This window comes from Protopterus annectens, chromosome 7.part0, assembly GCF_019279795.1.
Source record: "Protopterus annectens isolate FY-2018-M chromosome 7.part0, PAN1.0, whole genome shotgun sequence".
NCBI classification, from domain to species: domain Eukaryota; kingdom Metazoa; phylum Chordata; order Ceratodontiformes; family Protopteridae; genus Protopterus; species Protopterus annectens.
Genome location: NC_056739.1, coordinates 286,637,960 through 286,662,167, shown reverse-complemented (window position 1 = coordinate 286,662,167; position 24,208 = coordinate 286,637,960). Strand labels below are relative to the sequence as shown.

Here is a 24,208-nt window from a genome sequence, read left to right as displayed (position 1 = left end):
CAATCCCACTCAATTTTGCACTCAGAACCTCAGTTATCCATTCATCTGGGACAGCCATCACAAACCATTCTCCAGGCCATCCAGTAGAAGTTCCTGGTAGAGGAATTGCCAAAGGAGGCAATTAGACTCTCCACAACAGGCTGTCACTGAGGACACTGAATTTGATGAAGGAAAAGGTCGCCCAGATTACCACCTGATGATGTCTTATTTGGAGACATCTTAGAGCTCCTAAAACAAAGGGGTGGTTAGACCCCTGATAACTCTTCCCAAGAGGAATCAATGTTTCTGGAGGCCTTCTGGACTGACCCACCTAACTCCTGGGTGATTCTGCAACTGATGAGCTCATAGATTTAGTCTCTTGATGGGCATGGAAGGAGCCAAACACAACTGAGTCAATCCCTAAGAGACCAGACAGGATCCTGGCACCACATAAAGACAGACCACAGTGGAATAAAGGAGTACCCATTGATGCTGTGGTCATAGCACCAGCCACTAGAAAGGAACTGTCAGAGCAAAGTTCCTCTGTCCACCCCCTAACAGGGAGTCTAGGGGACTGGGCAGGTTTTGGAAGCCTGTCTGTGCTTCAGCGACTTTTGCCCTTAGGTCACTGAATTATTTGGCACATTTCATGAGACTTCAGAGGGATTTGATCAAAGAACTTTCCAAATCCCTCTCTGGGACCATATCCTCCAAGGTAGAGAGTACTATTTCCTTGCAGTTGGCTACCCTTCAGTCTATTTCAAATGTGTCCATGAGGCTTATCTCCCATGCAGCTGAGGTTACCTCATACATTATGGGTTCAGGCATTTCCATTAGGAGACATGTCTGGATGCACTTATGTGATTTTGTGGAACCTTTCAAATCTTTTTTCATCAATGCTGCCTTTGATGGAACCTCCTAGTTTGGACTCAAAGTAAAAGACACACTCTCTATGGGTGATCAGGCTGGAAAAACCCTGTCTGCTGTGGGCATACCCAGGTCCCCTTCCAAGATCCATGTGGAGACAGTTCCAGCAGGAGCAGAGGGGGAACTCAAAAATGGAAGATGCTATGCCCGTGGCAGAGGTGGTCTGCATAATCAGGGATTCAGGGATACTTTCTCTGTCAGATCCTATCCTGAAAGGAGGCTTGAATGTCCATCTCTGGAGGCAGTCTGGGATCATCTATCCCTTCACCAGACAGCCTGGCTAGAAATTACAATGATTCGTGGATGCGGAGGATAATATCCACAGGTTATATAATACCATTTTCTCATCTACCCCAGCTAGTATCAAATAAAACCCCTAATGTTCCACCCAGTTAGAGGGAAGCAGCAGCACTAGAAATAAACAATCTGATAGAAAAAAAAAGTGTCATTCAAGAGGTCCCCCAGACCAGAAAGAGTCCAGAATTTATTCAAGATTCCTTTTAGTGTCAAAAAAGACAGGGAAATGGAGGCCAGTCTTGGATCTCAGCAAACTAAGTCAATCAGTTCAACATACAAAGTTTTGGATGGTCACAGTTCAGTCCATTCTGCCCTTTCTGCACAGGAATGACTGGATGTGCTTGATAGATCTTCAGGATGCATACTTTCATATCAAAATGAACAGATCCAGAAGATATCTGCACATCCAGCTGGGAGCCAGTCAATGCCAATTCAGAGCAGTGTCCTTTGGTCTCACCACAGCCCTCAGGGTGTTAAAGTGTGCATGACAGTAGTTGCAGCTCACATGAGACTGCAGGGATTCCGAGTGTTTCTATATCTGGATGTCTGGCTCCTGACCGCTCCAACCAGGCATCAACTAATTCAAGCAAAGGACTACTTACTCTAGTTGTGCCCTTGTTTAAGGATATCTGTCCTTTACAACAAATCTCATCTCAATCCAACTCAAACTCCAGAATTCATTGGTGCTCTTTTCAATACGGTCACTCAAACAGCATCTCTTCCTCTGTCTCAGATACAAACAATTCAGTTCTAGGTCAAAACGATCATTCAAAAGTTCTTCTCTATCAACCCGTCTGATACACCAAGCACTGGGGTCCATGTCAGCAGCAGTCACATTGTACCACTGGCAAGGTTCCATATGAGAATCTTTCACTGGACATTCACGACTCAATGGTCTATTCTCCAACAGCCATTATACAGTCAACTCAAAATAATGGAAGCTTGCAAGAATTACCTTCTCTGGTGAATCCACTCTAATCAAATACAAGAAGGATGTCCCTTTGTTATCCCTCAAGCCAAGGTCATGGTGACCACGAACGTCTCTCAGATCGGGTGGGAGTAAAACCTCTTGGGAAGCATGGTTCAAGGCGCATGGTCCCCCAAAGAGGCCAACTGTCCTCCTAACATTGCAGGCCCTCCAAGACACTCTTCAAACCAGGACTATTACGAGTCAGATGGACAATATGTTAGTGGTCTGGCATATCAACAAACAAGGGGGAACCAGATCTTACATTCTTTGTTGAGAAGCTATGAGAGCATGGCAATGGGCGATCTCATCCAATCACTTTCTGATAACAATGCACATCCCGAGGATGCCCACCGTGATTGCAGACAAGTTAAGCAGGTCTATTCTGATGCCCTCATGAGTGGTCTCTCAACATAAATGGGGTGGGGATGATTTTATGTCAACGTGGTCAACCATGCTGCAACCTTCTCGCATCCCCTCCAACAACAAGTGCAGCAGATTCTTTGTCCTGATCTCCCCACTGGGGGCATCACTGAAGGGTGCTCTACTTCACGATTGGCTCTCCAGTCTGCTTTTCTGCTTATTCCCTGTTACCTCTCATTCCCAAATTTCTCCAGAAAGCATCTTGATTGAAGAACACAGTTATCCTCATTGCCCTGCACTGGCCTTGTCAGATCTGATTTCCCTTCCTTTGGCCTCATCTTCGACACCTACCCTAGATTTTGGATCCAAATCTGGACCTTCTGTCTCACCACAAGGTCTGTGGTGACTTCCTCAGCCTTTTTGTCAAGAACTTCCTTGGATGAAATTTGTGCAGCTGCAACTTGGGCTAATCTTCATACCTTTATTGCTCATTACAAATTAGATCTTGTCTATAGGGGAAGAGCAGCCTTTGGCTCAGCTGTGATCAGGAATATCCTTCCTTAGAGTCCTTCCCTGATGTAGGTAGCTGAATGCTCTGTCCCAACAGTTGAAGAATGAATGAAAAAGTTATGTACTCAGGATAACGTTCCATCTGTGTTGTCCATTTTCATTCTTCCTGAACTTCCTACCCACCAATCCCTTTACTCCTGGAAAGAATGAAGGGTATTGGAGAAACATATGTTCTTTGTTTCAGCCCCAGTTTCCATTCTTTCCTTATTCTCCACTGCTCTGTAGGTCTAATATGGGTAGCAAAAAAGAAGTTATGTATTCACCATAACGTTCCATGTTTGTAGTCCATCTCACCCTTCACTTTTACATATGGGTTCGGAGCCGATCCTCGGCTCTGACTCGGCCTTTTTGCAAGCTCAAAGTCTTCTAGTTGGCTTGTGGCTAGGTAGGTAGCCCATGGTGCACCGGTATAATCTCCAGATCTTGTTTGCTGCTAACTATAGAGAGAAAGAACAACAATAATAAAAGGTCTTCACTTGTTAAGAAAAAAATTTTCTGTCTCCAGATCCTTCCAGGAAGGGGGTAGGAGGGTGGGTTCATAAGAATGAAGGGCGAGATGGACTACAAACATGGAACGTTATGGTGAGTACATAACTTCTTTATGTTCTGTAGTCCTATCTTGCCTTCATTCTTACATATGGGACAGCTCCCTAGCACCTTATTCTTGGGTGACTCATGGAAAAATACTCCTGAGTACCGTGGAACCAAAACAGGCTCTACCCCTAGAGGTCAAATTCAATTTGTAATGAGTAATAAATGTGTGAGGGGTAGCCCATGTTGCTGCTACACAAATATTATCAATTGGAACCCTGGCTTGAAAAGCTGCAGAAATAGACTGAGATCTCGTATAATGAGCCTTAATTTTGAATGGTAAAGGCTTACCATTGGAAGAATAAATGTAGGATATACAACTGGAGATCCAATTCGAAAGGGTCACTTTGGAAACCAGGAGACCTAATCTGGAAATAGAAAATGAAACAAATAATTGGTCTGACTTCCTGAATTCCTTTGTCTGGTGTAGATAGAACCATAATTGTCTGTGAACGTCCAACTGATGGAATCTGTATTCTGCTGCTTTGGGATGATTAGGGAAGAACACCGGAAGCTCTATAATTTGGTTCAAGTTGTTATGAGAGCACACTTTGGGAACAAAAGGATGGATTAGTATGAAGAGATACACTGTCTTTGTGAAAAATCAAATAAGGGGGCTTGACAGACAGTGCTTGTAACTCTGAAACTCGTCTAGCAGATGTGATTGCCACCAGAAATAAAGTCTTCCAAGACAGAAATTTCAAAGGAGGGGAATGAGCTAGTTCAAAGGGTGGAGACATTAATTTGGATAGAACAAAGTTTAAATCCCACGAAGCTACCGGTTCCTGAAAAGGAGGCCTCAACAAAGTGGCACCTTTAAGGAAGGTCTTACACAATCTGTGTGACATCAGATTGGACTCATGCTGACCCAAATGAAAATTTGATATTGCTGCCAACTGAACCCTCATTGTGTCAGCAGCAGAACCCTGGTGAAAAGGTTCAGACAAGAATTACAATACCACTGGAATAGATGCCGTATAAGGGTCAACATTCCATTCCACATCCCAGATAGAAAAACTTCTCCATTTACTGGTGTATAACTTTCTAGTGGAGGGTTTATGAGAAGATGTAAGAATGTGAGTCACAGAGGGTGAGAAATTATGAAGCCTGACTAGGGATGGAACTGGAGCAGCCAAGCTGTCAAATTGGGGGTGTGGAGGCTAGAATGAATAGAGCCTGACATGTGCATCAATAGATCTGGCACTGGGTCCAGAGTCCATAGGTCATCTAGTAGGTGAGGTCTGAGGAAGGGGAACCAAACCTGATGAGGCCAGTAAGGAGTGATGAGGATCAATTTGTTTCCCAACAGTTTCGCTTTCTGAATCAACTTGGATATGAGAGGAAAGAGCGGAAAAGCATAAAGGAGACCCAGGGGCCAATCATGAACAAGTGCATCTCTCAGTGACTCCCCCATCGGGGGGATAAGGGAGAAATAGCTGCTGCATTTGGAGTTGATCTGGCTGGCAAAAATCCTAGCAAGGCTGTCCATCTGCGGAAGATCTGTACTGCTATTTCCTGCTTCAGAGACCACTCATGAGGCATCAAGATTGCCCGGCTGAGTTTGTCGACTATCATGTTGGTTGTCCCCAGGATGTGTGTTGCCACTAGAAAGTGCTGGGAAGATATCGCCCATTTCCAATATGAGTAGCCTCTCAACAGAGTGGGTATGATCTGGTCCTGCCTTGTTTATTGAGATATCATACTACCGACATGTCTGATTGTATTGCTATCGTCCCAAGAGGAAGAAGGTTGTGGAGTACTTGCAACACCAAGAGCACTGCCCTCATCTCTAGGACATTGATATGCAGGTGGGCCTCATGATTTTGTCATGTGCCTTGGACAGTCCTGCCTAGATAATGCCCCCCTGGAACCCTATCTGTGAGGCATCCGTAGTCACAGTAGCAATGGGTTGGCAAGAAGGAATGGAGTGCCTGTTGTTAGCTGGTTGGGTTGGATCCACCAACGGAGGTCCTTCTTGCAAGACTCTGTTAACAGTATGTAGTGGTATAGAGGCAGTTGTTGAAAGGACCACTGGGACGATAGAAGCCATTGATGAATCCGCATGCGTAGTCTGGCTAGAGGCACTAGTAATATGGTGGAGGCCATGGTCCCTAGAAGTTTCAGCACTGTCTTTGCCTTGACTTTTCAGAAGGGGATAAGAAGGTGAATTTGTTGTATGAGATTGTGTGCTCTTTCTGCTGGAAGACGAGCCAACATGGCTACTGAGTCTATTTCTGCGCCTATAAAAGTCACAAATTGAGAGGGTGATAAGGCAGACATTTCCCAGTTTATAGTAATCTCCAACTGGGCACAAAGTTGCATAGTGGCATCTCTGGTTTGAAGAAGTAGATGCCTGGTGGAGGCGATCAGGAGCCAGTCATCCAGATACGGAAACACTTGGAATCCTAGACATCTCAGGTGAGCTATCACTACTGCTATACACTTGGTGAACACCCTGGGGGCTGTGGTGAGACCAAAGGGCAGAGCACAAAACTGGTAGTGACTGGCTCTCAGCCAGAAGCATAGATGGCTCCTGGACGCTCTGTCCATTTTTATATGGTAGTACGCATCTTGGAGATCTAATGATCATATCCAAGTGTCTTTCCCTAATAGAAGGAGTATAGACTGCAGTGTCAGCATCTGGAAGTTGTCCTTCTTTACGGATTCGTTTAGTTTGCTGAGGTCCAAGATGGGGCCTCCAGTCCCCTCTACGTTTTGACACTAAAAAGAATCTGGAGTAAGTTCCGAATCCTACTTGGTCTGCGGGGATGGTTTGGATGACTCTGTTTGCGAGCAACTTGTTCACATCTACCGTTGCTTGATCCCTGTGATTTGGTGGAACATCCGGGATCCTCTTGGGAACATGAGGTTGAAGAAAAAAGGGTATGGATTAACCTCTGGTGATAATTCTTTGTACCCATTTGTCTCAAGTGATAGTTAGCCAGGCTTACAGATACAAAGAAATGTGACTTCCGACCGGCTCCAGAGAAGCACAGTTGGGCCCCACATCAGGAGCGCTGATAGGGTCGACCTCAAAACGAATCATGGCCTCCCTGGTTTTGCGGCCCACCTCTGCCTCTAGACCGAAGTCTACCATTTGCTCCTCCTCCTCCACCTCTGAAGGAGGAGTCAACCTGTGCATTCTGGAAAAACCTCTGGGACTTCTTGAACCACATTTTACCACCTCTCTGACCCTTGGGATATGGTTTAGAGGGGACGGTAAAACATACTCCCATGGCAGAGAGTGTTTTCCCTTCTTGTTCTCACCTGGTGAGTGTGTCTTTTACCTTAGGTCCAAACAAGGAAGAACCGTCAAAGGGGGCATTGGTAAAGGTAGACTTGAACGGCTCTGCAAAATTACACAAGCGCATCCAGGAGTGCCTCATAAGGGAAACTCCTGAACCCGCTGCCCTGCTCGCTCCATCGGCTGCATAAGAAATCAGCCTCTTGGATGAGTTAACAATGGAATTCAAGGTGGACAACTGAGCAGACACCTTATCAGGGACTCCTTCAGTAGATGTACCTTGTAGAGTCTCTCCTAACTCCTTAAGGAGATATCTCTGAAGCCTTGTAAAGTGTGTTAGGTAGTTCAGCGATGTGAGAGTGAATGCTGCTGACGAAAAGATATGCTTCCCGTACCTGTCCATCATTCGAGATGCCTTGTTTGGCGGATGGACAGATGAAGTCTGTGCAAATTCCTTCTTAGTGGCTGCTGCCACCACCATGACATCTACAGGAACACCCTTAGATAAAAATTTCTTCTCCTTGGGAGCTGACAAAAATTTATTAGGTCTCCTGGGGACTGGTTCCATGGCATCAGGAGTCTCCAAACACCTTTCGACTAACAAGCTGTAACAGTTTGTCAAAAGGTGGAGACACCCAAGAGGCTGAAGGTTGAGACCTGAAAGCCTTCAGGTACACTGACTCCTCATTAGAAGGGGTAACAGTGGGCCAGCTGCACCTCTGCTTAAGGATCTCTAAGATGTCCGCAAAGGAGACATCTGAGGATGACTTGGCGGACCCTTCTGACTCCTCGCGGTCAGTGTCGGAGGTAAGAGACTCATCCTGGGAGTCTACCTGCTTCCTCTTGCATATCCTCTTCTGAGGGGGCTCCTTGGAAGGGTATTCCGGGGAGGTCTTGGAAGAGTGAGGGACACCAATTGGGGGATCCTGAGGCTGCAGGTCTCTGCTGTCCAAAGAGGGAGTAGGTGCTGAGATGGAAGTCGGTGCCCGAGGGGGAAGAGTGTCAGTACCCCTGGGTGGAGCTGATAATCGGGACAGCGCACTCCTCATCATCTCTAAGGCCGACCTCTCTGGCTCTGAAGACCTCCCCAGCTCCGAGGAGACAGAGGATGCCATCAGCTTCAGACCCATTGGCTCAGAGATAGATGTAGGGTCCGAGCTCACCCTAGCTGACGCACCGAGAGGGAGACTCGGAACTGAAGATCTCCAATTCCAGGCATCCCTGTCAGGGCCAACTGGAGAGCTTTGGCTCCTAGACACCATGGACAGCACCAAAGGTATCGGAGCAGAACTTGGCTCCAAGACAGGCTCGGGGGGAGCTGAAACCGAGGTTTCCACAACCAGCGGTACCGAGCACTCCAGCTCCGAAAGCCCAGCATGGCTCGAAGGAGGAGGAACCACAGAAAGGTAAATGGACTCGAGTGGCTCTGGAACCGACTGGGTCGGAGCCAACAGCATTTTGGGTAAGGCAGATAACTTCAAGAGTCTCAGCACTACTCTCTCCATATCTTCTTCTGATAGGCTCCTGGAAGATCTGGAACACAGTGTGAGAGATCGAGACCTCTGTAAGATAGGGGACCTTAATGTTGGGGAGACTGGCAAGGGATCTCTAGACCAGCTCCAAAGTCTGCTATCAGTGGTCCGCTCTGAACTACCTGGGGCTGACACTGTAGCCATAGTAGCTACACCCTCGATCAGTTCCAAAATTAGTGGAGCCGAGGAGGGAGAAGACTTGTCTGGTTTCGACATTTTGGGAGGTGGTTCCGAGGCACCAGATGGAGCTGGAGAATGCCTCATGGAAGGTTTAGCCTTTTCTTTCTTAGATCCATGTGATTGAGAAGAGGAACACAAACTGGCCAAGTCTTCCTCAAAGGAAGGCTTAAGGAGACCTTTTAATATCAGTTTATTCTTCCTTTCCTGTAAAACCCTGGCACTGAAAGAATGGCAAAACAAGCATGTTTCTTGTAAATGGATGGCTCCGAGGCAATACCCACAGTTACTGTGGCCATCGGTAATAGACATCTTCTGTGAGCATTTTACACATTTCTTAAACCCCGAGGGTTTATGATCTTTCGCCTCCTTAGACATAGCACTGAAGAGCTGACAGATGCCAAACACCCAGAGAGGACTAGGTCCTCTAACTTAAACGGGACTGGCCCTTACCGCACTAACAATCACACAACCATGAGGACTAGGTCCTCTAACTCAAACGAGCCTAGCCCTGGGTAGAAAAAGAAAGGAAGAAACCTAGGTCCTCTAACTCAAACGGACTTAGAAAGGAGGATAGAAAGGCCTGAATTTGCAAATATACTGACACACACACACAAGATAGAGTCCTCTATACAAAACTATGCCTTAGAATTGAGAAGGGTTGGAAAATCAGGAACCCTTGTCAGCTAAGGTGAAAATCCGACAAATAACTCGGCAGATTACTGAAAAAAAATTTAACTAAGCTAATAACACCTCACACTAAGAAACACTAAATAGCTAAGCTAATAACACACTCTAAAGAACACTGCACACAGAAGTTAAACTGAGTGCAAGGCGTGCCTTAAGCACTAATTATCAAACTGATAAACTACCAATTGTCTAAACTAGACTAGTACAGTAAATAACAACTAGGGCAAAAAAAGCTTGGTAAATGAAACAAAACTGGCACACAGGATACAAAGGAGAACAACAAGGCCAACGGCCAACCAGTTCTCAACAATAATTCACTAAACAGAGGAAAAAGGTACTGCAGTTGACTAACTACTCTAATGATAGAAAACAACACTAGCAAAGTCTATATAAATCAAAAGTTAAGCTGTAAATAGCAAAAAGTAGCAAAATGTGTTAAACTGAGCCACGGCCAAGAAGAAGTACATCTGAACTTGTCGACGCGGCAAACGAGATCCGGGGATTATACTGGTACACCATGGGATACCTACCTAGCCACGAGCCAACTAGAAGACTTTAAGCTTGCAAAAAGGCCGAGTCGGAACCGAGGATCGGCTTTTATCCCATATGTAAGAATGAAGGTGAGCTAGAACTACAGAACATCTATTCTTTCCTTATTCTCTACTGCTCTGTAGGTCTATTATGGGTAGCAAACTGGATCTAAGGCATGTTAGGTGACTAGGGAATTATGGCTAAAGGGTGGAACTCGAGAGTTCAAGTGTTCAGTGATATGGAAGAAGTGGCCAAGTCAGATCCGAGGATTGGATCTGAACCCAACAGTTGAGGAAGAATGAAAATGGACAACACAGGATGTGTGGATAACTTTTTTTTTTATGAAATTCAGGGTGTGCCCGGCCATGCCTGGCCTCCAAGCCCCCTTGTCTGTGGACCCTGATTCTATGCCCCCAGTGACTTTTCCAATAAAAAAGATCATGTCATCATTAAATCCAATCCCTCTAGTAAACTAGGCATATGGCTAGAATCTCAGGGAAAGAATATGGCGCTGTCGCTTTTAAAGTGTTTAATTATCAGTATCTGATGTGGAATTTCATTTTGAGGTATATGTATTGTTTACAAATGTTTGCTGCATCGTTGTCTTCTGTGCATAAAGACTATGAGAAAGAGACTGTTTCCAATGTTTCTCACATGTCTAAAAAAGAAGTTATGTACTCACCATAACGTTTCATTTGAGTTGTCCATCTTGTCTTCATTCTACACTGATGGGTTCAGAACCGATCCTCGGTTCCGACTCGGCCGCTTACTAAAGCTCAAGATCTGAAACTAGCTCGTGGCTCCATCCCTATCCCATGATGCTGCAGTGCTTTCCTCAGATCTTGTTTGTTGGTGAATTTATATTCTACTCTATAACTGTATACAGATATACATATATATCAAATCTACAAACCTGGACAAGGAGCAAAGTATATCACTGAACACTAAGACTTCCTTGATCCTCCAGGAGCTAAAAGGATGGGGGTTTGAGAGTGGGATGTAAGAATGAAGATGCCATGGACAACTCACATGGAATGTTATGGTGAGTACATAACTTTTTTTTTAAGAAATTCAGGGCATGCCCGGCCATGCCTGGCCTCCAAGCCCCCTTTTCTGTGGACCCTGATTCTATGCCCCCAGTGACCTTTTCCAATAAAAAAGATCATTAAATCCAATCCCTCTAGTAAACTAAGCATATGGCTAGAATGGGTTGGAGGGTGGGACGCAAGAATGAAGATGCAATGAGAAACTCACATAGAACCTTATGGTGAGTACATAACTTCTTTAGGTGAAGTTGTCCTATCTCGTCTTCATTCTATATTGATGGGGGAGCGTCCCTAGCACCATCTTTCCTGGGTGAATTACAGGAGGATATTCTTCAGTACAGTGGACCCAAAGGAGGCTCTGTCCCTGGATGCCAAGTCTACTTTATAAAGAGTGAAAAAGGTGTGAGGTCTTGCCCATGCTGCTGCTGCACAAATGGTATGTATTGGCAATCTTGCTTTAAAGGCCTGAGAAGTTGAGATGGATCTGGTGGAATGCGCCCTTGCTTTATTTGGCAACTACTTGTCTGCTGACTGATAAATAAATGAAATACAATCTGACAACCATCTGGATAAAGTTGTCTTTGTTTCTGCTAAACCTTTTTTGTTTTTGGAAAAAGAGACAAAATGTTGATCCGATTTCCTATGTGTTTTTGTTCTATGCAAGTAGAAGTGTAACGGCCTGTGAACATCAAGTTGGTGAAGCATGTATTCTGCCTTATTGCCATACTTTGGGAAGAATACTGGTAGGTCTATTGACTGATTTAGATTAAACTCCGAGCATACCTTAGGTAAAAAGGAAGTGTTTGTATGTAGTGATACCCTATCATTATGAAAAACCATGTAGGGAGGTTTGATTGTTAAAGCTTGTAAATCTGACACTATTCTTGCTGATGTGATTGCTACTAGAAAAAATGTTTTCCAAGATAAAAATTTCAAGTCGCAAAATGATGCTGGCTCAAAGGGCAGTAGGATTATGCAAGAAACAATAAAATTAAAATTCCACGGTGGCAAAGTTGGTCGAATTGGTGGTCTTAGTAAATTACTTCCTCTCAGGAAAGCTTTTGAGAGTTTGAGACATGATGTTTATACCTTCATTCCCAATATGAAAATTGGACATTGTTGCCAGCTGGACCCATATAGTTGCTGCAGCAGCTCCCTCATTAAAAAGCTTAGCTAGGAATTCTAAAATGAAAGCTAGGGGTGCTGAATAGGGGTTAATGAAGTGCTGTGAAGCCCAGATTGAGAATCTTTTCCATTTGCTTTGGTACAATTTCCTCATAGAAATTTTATGAGAAGAAATTAGTATGTGGTGAACCTTTGGAGTAAAGTTGTGTAACCTGGCTATATTGGGAATTGGAGCAGCCATGCTGTCAATGTTAGAGAGTGAAGAGATGGATGGAAGTTTCCCGACAGATGTGTCAGAAGGTCTGGCACCGGGTCCAGAATCCATGGTTCTTCCAGGAGATGAGGCTTCAGGAAGGGGAACCATACTTGACGAGACCAGAATGGGGTGATTAGAATTAAGGTCCTTCCCAGACTGCTGGCTTTCTTGAAGAACTTTGGGTATTAGATGAAAGAGTGGAAATGCATAAAGGAGTCCCGGGGGCCAATCATGTACAAGTGCATCCCTCGGGGACTCCCCCCGAGGAGGGATCAGGGCAAAGTGGCTGCTGCATTTTGCATTTGTGGCTGTGGTGAATAGGTCACAGCAAGGCTGGCCCCATCTGCGGAATATCCTTTCCACTACTTCTTTCTTCGGGGACCACTCGTGTGGCATCAGAATGACTCTGCTTAGTTTGTCCGCTATCACGCTGGATTTCCTCAGGATGTGCATTGCTATCAAAAAATGCTGGGAGGACATCGCCCACTGCCATACTCTCAGGGCCTCCCGACAGAGTGGGTAAGATCTGATTCCTCTTTGTTTGTTTATGTACCACACTACTGACATATTGTCTGTTTGTATTGCAGTTGTACCAATCGAAGAGAGTCCTAGAATGCTTGCAATGCTATGAGCACTGCTCTCATCCCTAGTACATTGATGTGCAAATGAGCATTGTGGTCCTGCCAAGTGCCTTGGGCTGTTCTTCCCTGATAATGCCCCCCCACCCTATCTGGGAAGCATCCATAGTCACTGTAGCTAACGGAACAGGGGAAACAATGGGTCGGCCCATCGTTACTTGATCTGAATGAAGCCACCAACGAAGATCTTTCTTGCAGGTTTCCATCAGAGTTATCAAATGGGACATGGGTAGCTCTTGCATGGACCATTGAGTGAACAGCATTCACTGGAGGATTCTCATGTGTAATCTTGCTAGGGGTATCACTATTATTGCTGCTGCCACAGTGCCCAATACTTTTAGGACTGCCCTCGCTTGTACTTTGGACTTGAAGAGGAGGTCCCGGATCTGGAGACGAAGAGTTTGGACCCTTTCTGAAGGCAACCTGACCATCATGTTTGTTGTGTTTATTTCTGTGCCTATAAAGTTGATATGTTGTGATGGCAATAAGGCAGATTTTCTATAATGCACTGAAATGCCAAGTTGGGCACATAGTTCCAAGGTATTATCCCTCGCTTGAATAAGTAGGTGCTTGGTGGTGACAGTTAACAGCCAGTCGTCTAGATATGGAAACACCTGGAATCCCTGATGCCTCAGGTGAGCCATGACTACTGCCATGCATTTGGTGAACACTCTAGGGGCTGTAGTGAGACTAAAGGGCAGAGCTCAGAATTGGTAATGACTGGCTCCCAGCCGAAAGTGCAGGTATCTCCTGGATGGCCTCTCCATTTTGATGTGGTAGTGCGCATCCTGGAGGTCTATCGAGCACATCCATTTAGCTTTCCCTAAAAAGGGAAGCATTGACTGCAACATGAACATCCGAAACTTTGTCTTCTTTACTGACTTGTTTAGTCTGCTGAGATCCAATATGGGTCTCCAGTCCCCTGTTTTCTTTGGAACTAAAAAGAATCTTGAGTAAGTTCCAGATCCTATCTGGTCTGCGGGGACTGATTGGATGGCTCGTTTTTCTAGCAACTTTTGAATTATTATAGTTGCTTGTTCCCTGTAACTGGGTGGAATGTCTAGGATTTTTTGAGTTTGTAATGGTGGCATTGAAAAGGGATTGAGTATCCTCTGGATATAATACTTTGTACCCATTTGTCTGTTATGCTTAACCAGGCTTGTGGATACAAAGAAAGATGATCCCCAACTGCCATCAGAGACGGACAAAGAGGCCTGCTTTCAGGAGCGCTGAAAAGGTTTACCAAAGTAAGAACTGTGGTCACCCTGGTTCTGTGTACCCCTTCAGCCATGTGGGTGGCTTCTTCCATTATTACCTCCTCCTCTGCCCCTGGAGGAAGGTTCACCCTGTGTGTCCTGAAAGGCCCTCTGGGATTTTCAGAACCACATTTTCCTTGCCTTTTAGCCCTTGAGATAGGGTCTAGAAGGTATGGAAAAATGGACTCCTACGGCTGTGAGAGTATTTCCTTCTTGTTCACATCAGGTAAGTGTTTCTTTTACTTTAGGCCCGAACAAGGATGAGCTATCAAATGGGGTGTTGAAAAAGGATGACTTGAAGGGCTCCATGAAATTACACAAGCGCATCCAGGAATGTCTCCTAAGGGCAATTCTGGAACCCGCTGACCTGCTCACTCCATTGGCTGCATAAGATATGAGCCTCATGGATGAGTTGACTACTGAATTTAGGGTGGCAAGCTGGAAGAATACCTTGTCATCTATCCCAGCCGCTACTGTACCCTGTAGAGTATCTCCTAGCTCTTTCAGAAGATCTTTCTGAAGTCTCGTAAAATACATGAGGTAGTTCAGGGACCTAAGGGTGAAGGCCACTGAGGAAATAATGTGCTTTACATATCTGTCCATGGTCCTCGACTCCTTATTTGGGGGATGGACAGATGAAGAAGTCTCAGATAATTCCTTCTTCGTGGCCACCACCATAGTATCTACAGGTAATCCTTTACTTAAAAAGGTTTTGCGTTTTGTCATCAGGCGCGGTAATAAATTTGTTTGGCCTCTGAGGGCCAGGCAGGCCAGGCTGCACTGTATCTGGAGAATCCCACACTTTTCAAGACACTAATTCCACCAGTTCATTGAAAGGTGGAGAGACCCAGATGGCTGAAGGTCGACACTCAAAAGCCTTTAGATACACGGACTCCTCATCAGAAGGGGTAATGGGCTTCCAGCCACCTCTCTGTCTATGGATTTCCAAGATGTCCGCAAAAGATACATCTTCAGAGTGTGACCGTGGGGACCCTTCAGACTCCTCGAGGTCCATATCTGATGTAATAGACTCATCAAGGGAGATTATATGCCTCCTCTTGCATGATTTCTTCTGGGGAACCTCTTCAGTGGGGCATTCTAGAGAAGATTTGGAAGAAAGGCACTCACCCAATGGGGCTTTCTGAGGCTCAGGGTCTCTGCGCTGTTGGGTAATTGCCTATGCAGAGACAAATACCAGTGCTTTTTGGGATGGAATGCTTGGTTCCGACAGTACAGATGATGTCCGTGGGGACAGAGCTCTCCTCATGGCTGTGAAGGTCCCCCTCCCATGGCCTGTGACAATCCCAGGTTCCAAAGAATCTGATGATCTCCCCACTACCACGGGGGTTGGCTCTGAAGCCAAGGTAGGAGCCGAGCTCACTCGAGCCGAGGTTCCAAGGGGTAGAGTTGAAGCCGAAAGAGTCTCGATCCGACTATCCCCCCCCGGACCTGACCGGTGAGTGTCAGCTCCTAGATACTTTGGAGGACTCCGATGTAGTCACAGCGATCGGAACCGAAGAATCTTCAGAAGATCTCAGTTCCATCAGTATCATCACTGTCGGTGCCAAGCCTTCCAGCTCCGAAAGTCGAACTAGAGTTGGAGGGGGAACGGAACATACAGGGACGGGCACAGTCATCTCCGAGCTCACCTGAGTCAGTCCCGAAAACAATTTAGCAAGCGCCAGTGTATGTTGTAATCTCTGCACCATGTGATCCACATTGAATTCTGATAAGCTCCTGGAGGATCTGGAACATGGAGTCAATGCCACTGACTGGAGCAGAAGATACCAGCTCCAAAGCAGGTGAGCAGCTCCGGACTATATAAACCTTCAGTTCCGACACACATGGAACCAAAATGGTAGGTATGTCTTGGTCAAATCTTTTAGAGGTTGTTGAAGACATCTTGAACTGTTTTGTCGATGGCTCCAATGATGTAGAAGAAGAAGACAGAGACGACCTCTTTGCATAAGGTTTGGGTGAACTTTGAGCCTTGTCCAAGGCTTCATCAAAACAGGATTTAATTAAGCCTCTCAAAATCAACTTATTCTTATGCTCTTGTAATACCCTAGAGCTAAAAGAATGACATATAGGGCATGTTTCCTTCAGATGGATTGCTCCTAAACAACAAACGCAGTCTGTATGTCCATCTGTGATGGACATTTTTTGGGAACACTTAGGACATTTTTTGAAACCAGATGGTTTCACCTATTTTTGCTTTGACATTGCTAATAACGCTTCTACACACCCACACATTAAAGACACCCTCTAACTTAAATGGGAGCTAACAGAAAGGAAGGCTTTCTAACTTCAACAAGCATCAAAGCAAAATCAGAAGGTCACTAAGCACACTATCTAACTAGGAAAAAACAGAACATTTAGCTATAACAATTTTTAAAGATAAAAAAACTATTTTCTACTCAGCTTGAGCTAGTCATAGATCTGATCTGTTACAGTGGCAAACAAGATCTGAGGAAAGCAGTGCAGCATCATGGGACAGGGATGGAGCCATGAGCTAGTTTCAGATCTCGAGCTTTAGTAAGCGGACGTGTAAGAGTGCCTTGGAAGGGACCGATACTGTTTCTAGAAATGCACAGCATTGATTGTTTTAAGGAGGTACGCTTGGTTGCAGAGCCAGAACTTTTCTTATGAGTTAAAAAAATGAATTTATGAATGCTTTGCTTGATTCTGTCTGTGTGTTTGGTACAGCAGCTAATCAGATTTCAAAACATTGGGATAAAGGAGGTAAACTGATGCAAGGGATATCTGAAATGCTCTATATTCCCAGGTTTCATCCCAAGAAGGATAAGTTTCGGTGGCCTAACAAACAGAAGTCCCAGCTGAAGAAAACCAAGGCACCAAAAGGAAATAGCAGGATAAGGTGTCCGCCAAACATAACAAGAGTGGTTCACTTCTCAAAAAGGATAACCCCCCTTCCAACCTATGACTCTGCAGAAACTCAACACCCATCATTCTCAAATTCCCCTCTGGTTACCCCATCTCAAAAGTTATATCTCAACAAAGCAGCCTAGCCATCTATGGTTTTGGACATATGGATGATCAACATCATTGGCAGAGGTTACAGGTGACAGATGAAAGAACGTCTCTCTCTCCGATCAGGAAGGGACCCCCCTCATCCACTGGCCAGACTTTGTTACTCTCTACTATACTCAAGCACATGCTAGACTCAGGGGTCAAAGCTGGCACCTCCTTTGGAGAGAATGAAAGGTTTCTACTACAGAATCTTCTTGGTTTCCAAAAAAAAGAGTGTTCATGGAGACTGGTGATGGACCTTTCCTTTCCTTTCCGAATACTTTTGTCAGGGTCGCCAAGTTCACCACTGCTTCATGATGACTCTGGACCTGAAGGATGCATATCATCATATCCCTTTTGCTCATCACTTCAGGAGATATCTGAGATTTGTTGTGTCTGGTATGCACTAATAATTCTTTGCATAACTCTTTGGACTATCCACTTAACCTCACTTGTATGTAGAATGCCTTGCTCAGGTAGTCTCTCACTGCTGGACTCCTGGCATATACATTTTTCCTTTCTTGGACAACTTACTGATTTGTAGAGAGTCTGTATTTAGGTGTTTGAAATCAATAGAGAAGGTCTTGATTTCACTCTCCCAGCTACAGTTCAAGTTGAACCTTCAAAAGTTGTGTTTGACATCCTCACAAAGACTCATTCTTCCTGGGTTTATAATTGTCATCCAAAAAAAGAATGTCCTTTCTTGTCAAAGACAAGGTCCTGTTCTACCAGATGATGTTTTAGGAATTCTCCAGGAGGAACATCACCTTGGCAAGAGAAATCCTACAAATTCTAGGACTGATGGCATCAATGTTTCTCATGATACCACTTGCCCTTCTCCACATGAGGAAAATTCAGTGGTATGTATGAAATTGTTGGACCCAGCACTTACATTTCCTGGAATCCCAGTGGCTGCTACTGGACTTCATCAGACAATAGTTACAGCAGTGATGAGCACAGCTGAATATCAATCCATGGCTTCCCTTTTTCCCACCTTTTCTGGCGCAATTTGTTCAGTCAGATTCATCTGACTTTGCCTGGGGAATTGTGTCAATGGCAGAACAGGAGCAGGCTATTTGGAGCCCCAAGGATGCATGGAAGCATGTCAATATCAACAAAATGTTGGCAGTAATCTGTGCCTTGAAAGTTATTCACCACCTATGCACTCTAGGACCTCTTCATGTAGTTACAGACAACAGCACAGTAATGTGGTATTTCAACAAACAAGGGGGTACAAGGTCATATTTTCTGTGCCAGTTGGCAATGATGGCCATGAAGCTGGCTTTACAGCATTCTCTAATTCTCAGGCATCACACATCCCATAAAGCAAAACATAGTGGCAGATAGACTGAGACAGACCTGCACAAGTGGCAGCTATAGGAAGTGGTGTTCCAGGTTCTAGTTCAGATGTGGGGAACGTCTCAAATAGATCTTTGCCTCTTTTCAAAGTTGACAGCTGGAGAACTTCTGTTCTAGACATCCTTGGATGGGAATGTTCCTGTTTGCATTTCCATTCTTTCTACTGTTTCACAAGATATTTCTGAAGATTAAGAAAAAAATACCAAAGATCATTGTGGTGTCCCCCTATTGGTCCAGTCAGTCTTAGTTCTCCCTTTTAATGATATCAGCCAAAGGCAGTTACCACATACCTACTCACACTTTGGATTTGCTCACACAGTCTCAGGGCCAACTGGTGCAACCCAATTTGGAGCAACTACAATCCTGGGGGATTCGATCTTGACTCTGTTTAGGTATTTGTTTCATGAGGATGTGCAGGTGTTAAATGAGGCCAGAAAACCTGCTGTTAGAAAATATTATGTTTACAAATAGATGAGGTTTTCTAACTGATGCCTAAATGAGAACAAAGGGTCCCTTGAGGTTAACATCCCTTTGGCCTTGAAATAATTGCATTAGCTACTTCAGGATGGCTTACTGTATGCATCCATTAAGTCGCATTTAGTGGCCATCTCTGCTTGTCTGCCAGTGGATCCCTCTTTTTCTTTTCTCTTTTGGTAAAACAGTCACAAAAGGAGTATTGCATATGAGACCATCTTCACAAGCAAATTCCTCTTCTTTGGGATCTCTATTATATTCTGAAAAAACTGACCTTACCACCTTTTGAACCTGATACTCAGGCTGATCTGAAGCTCTTGACGCGGAAAACTGTTTTGCTTATTGCTCTAATATCTACAAGGCAAGTCTCTGAGCCACAAGCTCTCATGGTGTGACAATCCTACCTTATTTTCCACAGGGATAGGGTTGTGTTATGCACTAACACATCTTTCATGCTGGAAGTGGTCTCAGAATTCACTCTCAGTCAGTCAATCTATCACACTTCATGTGTTCTTTCCAGAACCTAAGAATAAAAGAGAGAGGATAATTCATACCTTGGATGTACACCAGCAGCTCAGGTACTACCTTGAGAGAATAAATCCCTCAGGAAGGCTGAAAGGCTTTTTACTGTATACACAAACAGAATCAGGTAGCAGTGATCTGCTACCCTTTTCTAACAGTCTACTAAAACTTAGAGTCCCTTGCACTTTATTATTTAAGGCTTCAAAAACAAACCTGCAAAGTTAAAATAAGGCTGCAAAGTCAAATAATGTCATACAGAAATCAAGCAGAAAAATAAATGAAAAGGGTCAAAGAAGGGTCAACCTGTGTCTAAGCAAACCATTGCATGCTGGATGTTCTCTGGTATTGTTCTTTTTGTTATGGCTGCCACTGGCAAATCCAAGCAAGGGATAGACGCATTCCACTAGAGCCTTTTCTGCTCAGTGGTGTATTGAAGTGGAGTGGACTCTAGAAATATTCTAGAGGCAGAATTTGGTCCTTTGTCCCTTATCTTTACAAAGCACTAGATGCTGGATCCCTTTTGTAGATCCAGAGTAGTCTTCACTAGAACCATTCTCGAGGGGTTTCTGGACCCTTATCCTTCCTCTTTCCAGGTTGGTTAAGCTTAGGGAATCTACCCAAATACCAGTAAAGAAGTGTGTTTGTTGAATATAGTAAAATTGTATAAGAACTACTTATCTGTAACAATAGATATTTGAAGAATACATTGCCAAACAGGCAATATCCACCCACCCCCACCCCTTTTGTGTGTGTGTGTGTGTCTGTGTGTGTGTGTGTGTGTGTGTGTGTGTGTCTGTGTATATATACATATATATATATATGTATATATATATATATATATATATATATATATATATATATATATGTATGTATGTGCGTGTATATATAGTTTAGAGTTTGGGTTGATGTTGATCACTGCTCCACTGCCTTTATTGTAGTGTGTATTTGTTTTGGTATAGTTTGTGATCTCAAAGTTTGTGTTTCCATCTTCTCTTCCTGTGGGACCCTAGAAAGGTATTTTCTGTGAGTGTGTAAGACGGTCCCTGTACTACCAGGTGATATGTCCATCACATTTGCAGACAAGCAGGCAGTGGGAGGGACTCTGAGCTTTAGTAGACTGGCAGAGGAGGGTAGCAGGGCAGAGAAGGGTAGCAGGGTACTATAACCTGAATGCCAGTAAAGCAGTGTATTCTATAAACATCAGCTGTTACAGCTGTTTCTGGGAAACAGAAAATATACCCCTGGGATCCTACCTGTGTCCCTGATGGACAGGGGAAACAGGTGCTGACTTTGAGGGAACATGGGTGAAATTCTTGGCTAGGCTTATAACGGCCTCAGGGCCAATAGCCTAGTATCATCCTATGAAACTATTAAGTATGAGATATGCAGCTGTACTTTTCTCACACATACTGCTCTGGCTACTATAACTGGACTTCAGTCAGAATAACTCCTTTTTCATGTCACAGCGGAACACTGAACCAGAATGTCAGCACAACCCCATACTAGCCCTGTCAAAAATATTCAAAAACAAATATGTAAAACTAAAATAAGGCTACAAAGTGAAATAATGTCACACATAAATCAAGTAGAAAAATAAATGAAAATTGACTTGAAAATACAAGCTGTCAGCATTGTGCACATCAATGTAGATTTCCTCATCTTGAGAAAATATTATAAATGGCAGGGCTTCAGCAAACATTTCTGAACTGTCATTCATTTGCCATTAATAATCAAATTACAAATAGTTTCAGACAGTGTTTTGCAGTCTATTTTTAGGATCTGCAACAAAACTACCAGGGATATCTATAAGGCAAGACCACTATCTATACTTGATTTAAGTTAAATCAAAAATATAAACCAATACCTTACCAAATCTTTTCCATCTAACCATTTATATTGCAAAAACAGTTTAAAATTCTATGAACATTTTACAAAAGATTTTCTCCGTGTTCCCCACTTGCATTTTGCATTTTTTTATTTTTGTAATATTTATCAGTGGAAAACATCTTATCAGAACAATTAAAAAAAAATGCATGACTTAAAAAGTTGCAGGGGTCATGTTCATGAACTCTTTGAAAGAATAAGTACCCTTTAAGACCTGAATGAGAACACTGACAACTTTCAAAAGCCAAGAGTCTTTCTGTAGCCCATGTACATGGCAAAATTACTGCTAGTGAAAGGGATCTGGTGATTTGTTCTCTGGCCGACTGGATAAATACTTATTACTGCATTTGATTTCTGTGTTCAGTGAATTTGAATAAGATGTCATTCAGTCAAATATGACTTTAGCATTAAACTTGGCATTCTGGTTGAAATCAGAATTGGTATTGGATTAGGGTTACATTTGAAACGTGGCTGATGTTATTTCTGTCATTTTGATTACTTTTATTGTTGGGGTTAGATTTACAGATTAATAGGTTCATAGGTTCATAGAAGGTTACTAGGCTATTGGCCCAAGGGCTTTCATAAGCCTGGCCATGTTTTACCCTTGTTCCCTTATTGACCAAGTTGTATGGTCTATACTTGCAGGGTAAGTCTATGATCATCACTGACTACCCTTATCCAAAAGGGACATAGGTGACACCCCCAGGGTAAATGTATGGTCTCCCATCCAGTTGTCTAAGTTACACTTAAATAGGGTAATTGAGGAGCTCTGTTGTATGTGAATTGGGAGTTTCCTGAGGAGTGACAATCTCTGGGAGACATATCTGTCTTTCCAGTATGTCCTGTTAATGTCGCAGGCTAGGCTAAGATCCCTAGAGTGAGTGAATCTTGTCCTATTTGATTTGTGGATGTACAGCATTTCCATTAGGGCAGGGTCTGAAACTACTCTGTAGACCAGGCACAAATCGCCAATCGCCTCTCAACAGTCTATAATATACAGAGTACAGTGACAGGGACTTCAGTCTGCCCATGTAGGCCATGTGTGGAAGGCCCTGAATTTTCTTGGTGAGAAAAGTACAGTTTTGTACCTACCATAAATGTAGATGTTCGAGTGCTAATACAGCTGCAGTCATAACAGATGGGTTCTCCTGCCGTCAGGCGGGTCCTCGGTCGGCGAATTCCAAAGTCTAGGTCCGGCATCGGTTGTCGTCACTTCTTCCCTGACGTCAGTGCGACAGGGGTATAAAAGAACCAGCCGACGCCATTTTCTTCAGTTTTTCTTGCCCCAGATGTCAGGTGCCCCCAGAAGGAAGGCAATACATAAATTTGTGTAATAAAGCACTGCAATATAATCAAAATACAGTAGTTGCAAGCAAATACACCATAAATGAATACCCCAATCAGGTTGTATGAGGATGTGTTAGCCTATAGGCCTGTCCCAAGAGAGGAAGGAGGGAGGGAAACCTGGACTGCAGCTGTATTAGCACTCGAACATCTACATTTATGGTAGGTACAAAACTGTACTATGTTCATCGTGCATACAGCTGCAGTCATAACAGATGGGTAGAATCCCAAAGCTAAGAAAGGGGTGGTAGGCACTAGGTGGAACTAGGAGGAGCCAGGATGCCCTGCAAGACTGCAGTGGCAAAGCCTGCTCTAGTTTTGGAGTATAATGGTAGGTGGTAGTGCTTGGAGAAGGTATGCACGGAACTCCAAGTGACTGCTTCCAAAATATCTTTGGTAGGAACTCCTCTGAGGAAAGCTGCAGAGGTAGCTGTGGCCCTTGTGGAGTGAGATCTGATGCCTGTAGGTACAGTTTTGCCATGAAAAGAATAGCAAAAGCGTATGCAGTGGGCTATCCATTTCGAGATTGTCTGTTTCGAAATTGGCTTTCCTTGAGCTCCTACAGCATAGGACACAAAGAGCTGTTCTGATTTTCTGAAAGGCTTTGTTCTGTCCAGATAATAACGTAGTTGTCTGTGGATGTCCAAGGAATGTAGTAATCTCTCCCCTTTGTTTTGAGGATTAGGATAAAAGGTAGGTAAGTGTATGGCCTGATTCCAAGCTACCCTGGATACCACTTTAGGCATAAAGGACGGGTTGGTTCGTAAGGAAACTCTGTCCTGATGGAAGATGATAAAAGGCTGCACAGCCATGAGAGCTTGTAGTTCTGAAACTCTACGAGCTGAGGTAATAGCCAGAAGGAAAGCTGTTTTCCAGGACAAATATTGCAAATCTGATGAGGCAGCTGGCTCAAAGGGAGGCAAGGTCAGATTTTCCAGAATGAAATTGAGATCCCAAGCAGGTATTGGTTGTTATCTTGTGGGTCTTAGATTCTTAGCCCCTCTGAGGAACTGTCTTAAGAGAGAGTGAGAGAATAAGGGTGGATCAGTGTTGTATTCTGCAGAAATGGCTGAGGCATGGATTTTGATGGAGGAGAATGAAAGTCCACTGCTTAGCAGCTCAGCTAAATACTGTAGTATTTGAGGTAAATTCAGTTTTCCAGGATCCTGTCCCTTTTTCTCATTCCAGACACACAACCGTTTCCATTTTGCGGAGTAAGCTTTTCTAGTTGACGGCCTTCTGGCCTCCAAAATGACATCCTGCACCTCCTTGGAGAGTAGGGTCTGTTGTGATGCTAAGGAATCTTCCATGCGGCTAGATTGAGTGTTTTTAGCTGGCTGTGAAGAGTTTTGAAGCTGTGCTGAGTCAGAAGAAGAGGCATTAGAGGCAGGGTCCATGGTGGGGAA

At 44.1% G+C, this 24,208-nt stretch overlaps 1 protein-coding gene across 30 annotated transcripts in view; it reads right to left on the bottom strand.

Annotated features, from left to right (window-relative positions):
• The window catches only part of NFASC (neurofascin), a 2,999,343-nt gene that overhangs the window by 1,686,348 nt on the left and 1,288,787 nt on the right, over positions 1 to 24,208 (bottom strand). Inside the window, exon 3 of one of the 30 annotated variants that reach the window (XM_044076768.1) lies at positions 19,457 to 19,575. The exons of the other annotated variants lie outside the window; for them this stretch is intronic. The gene's annotated coding sequence lies outside the window, so the exon portion shown is untranslated. The remainder of the gene's footprint in view (positions 1 to 19,456; positions 19,576 to 24,208) is intronic. 30 annotated transcript variants of the gene reach the window in all.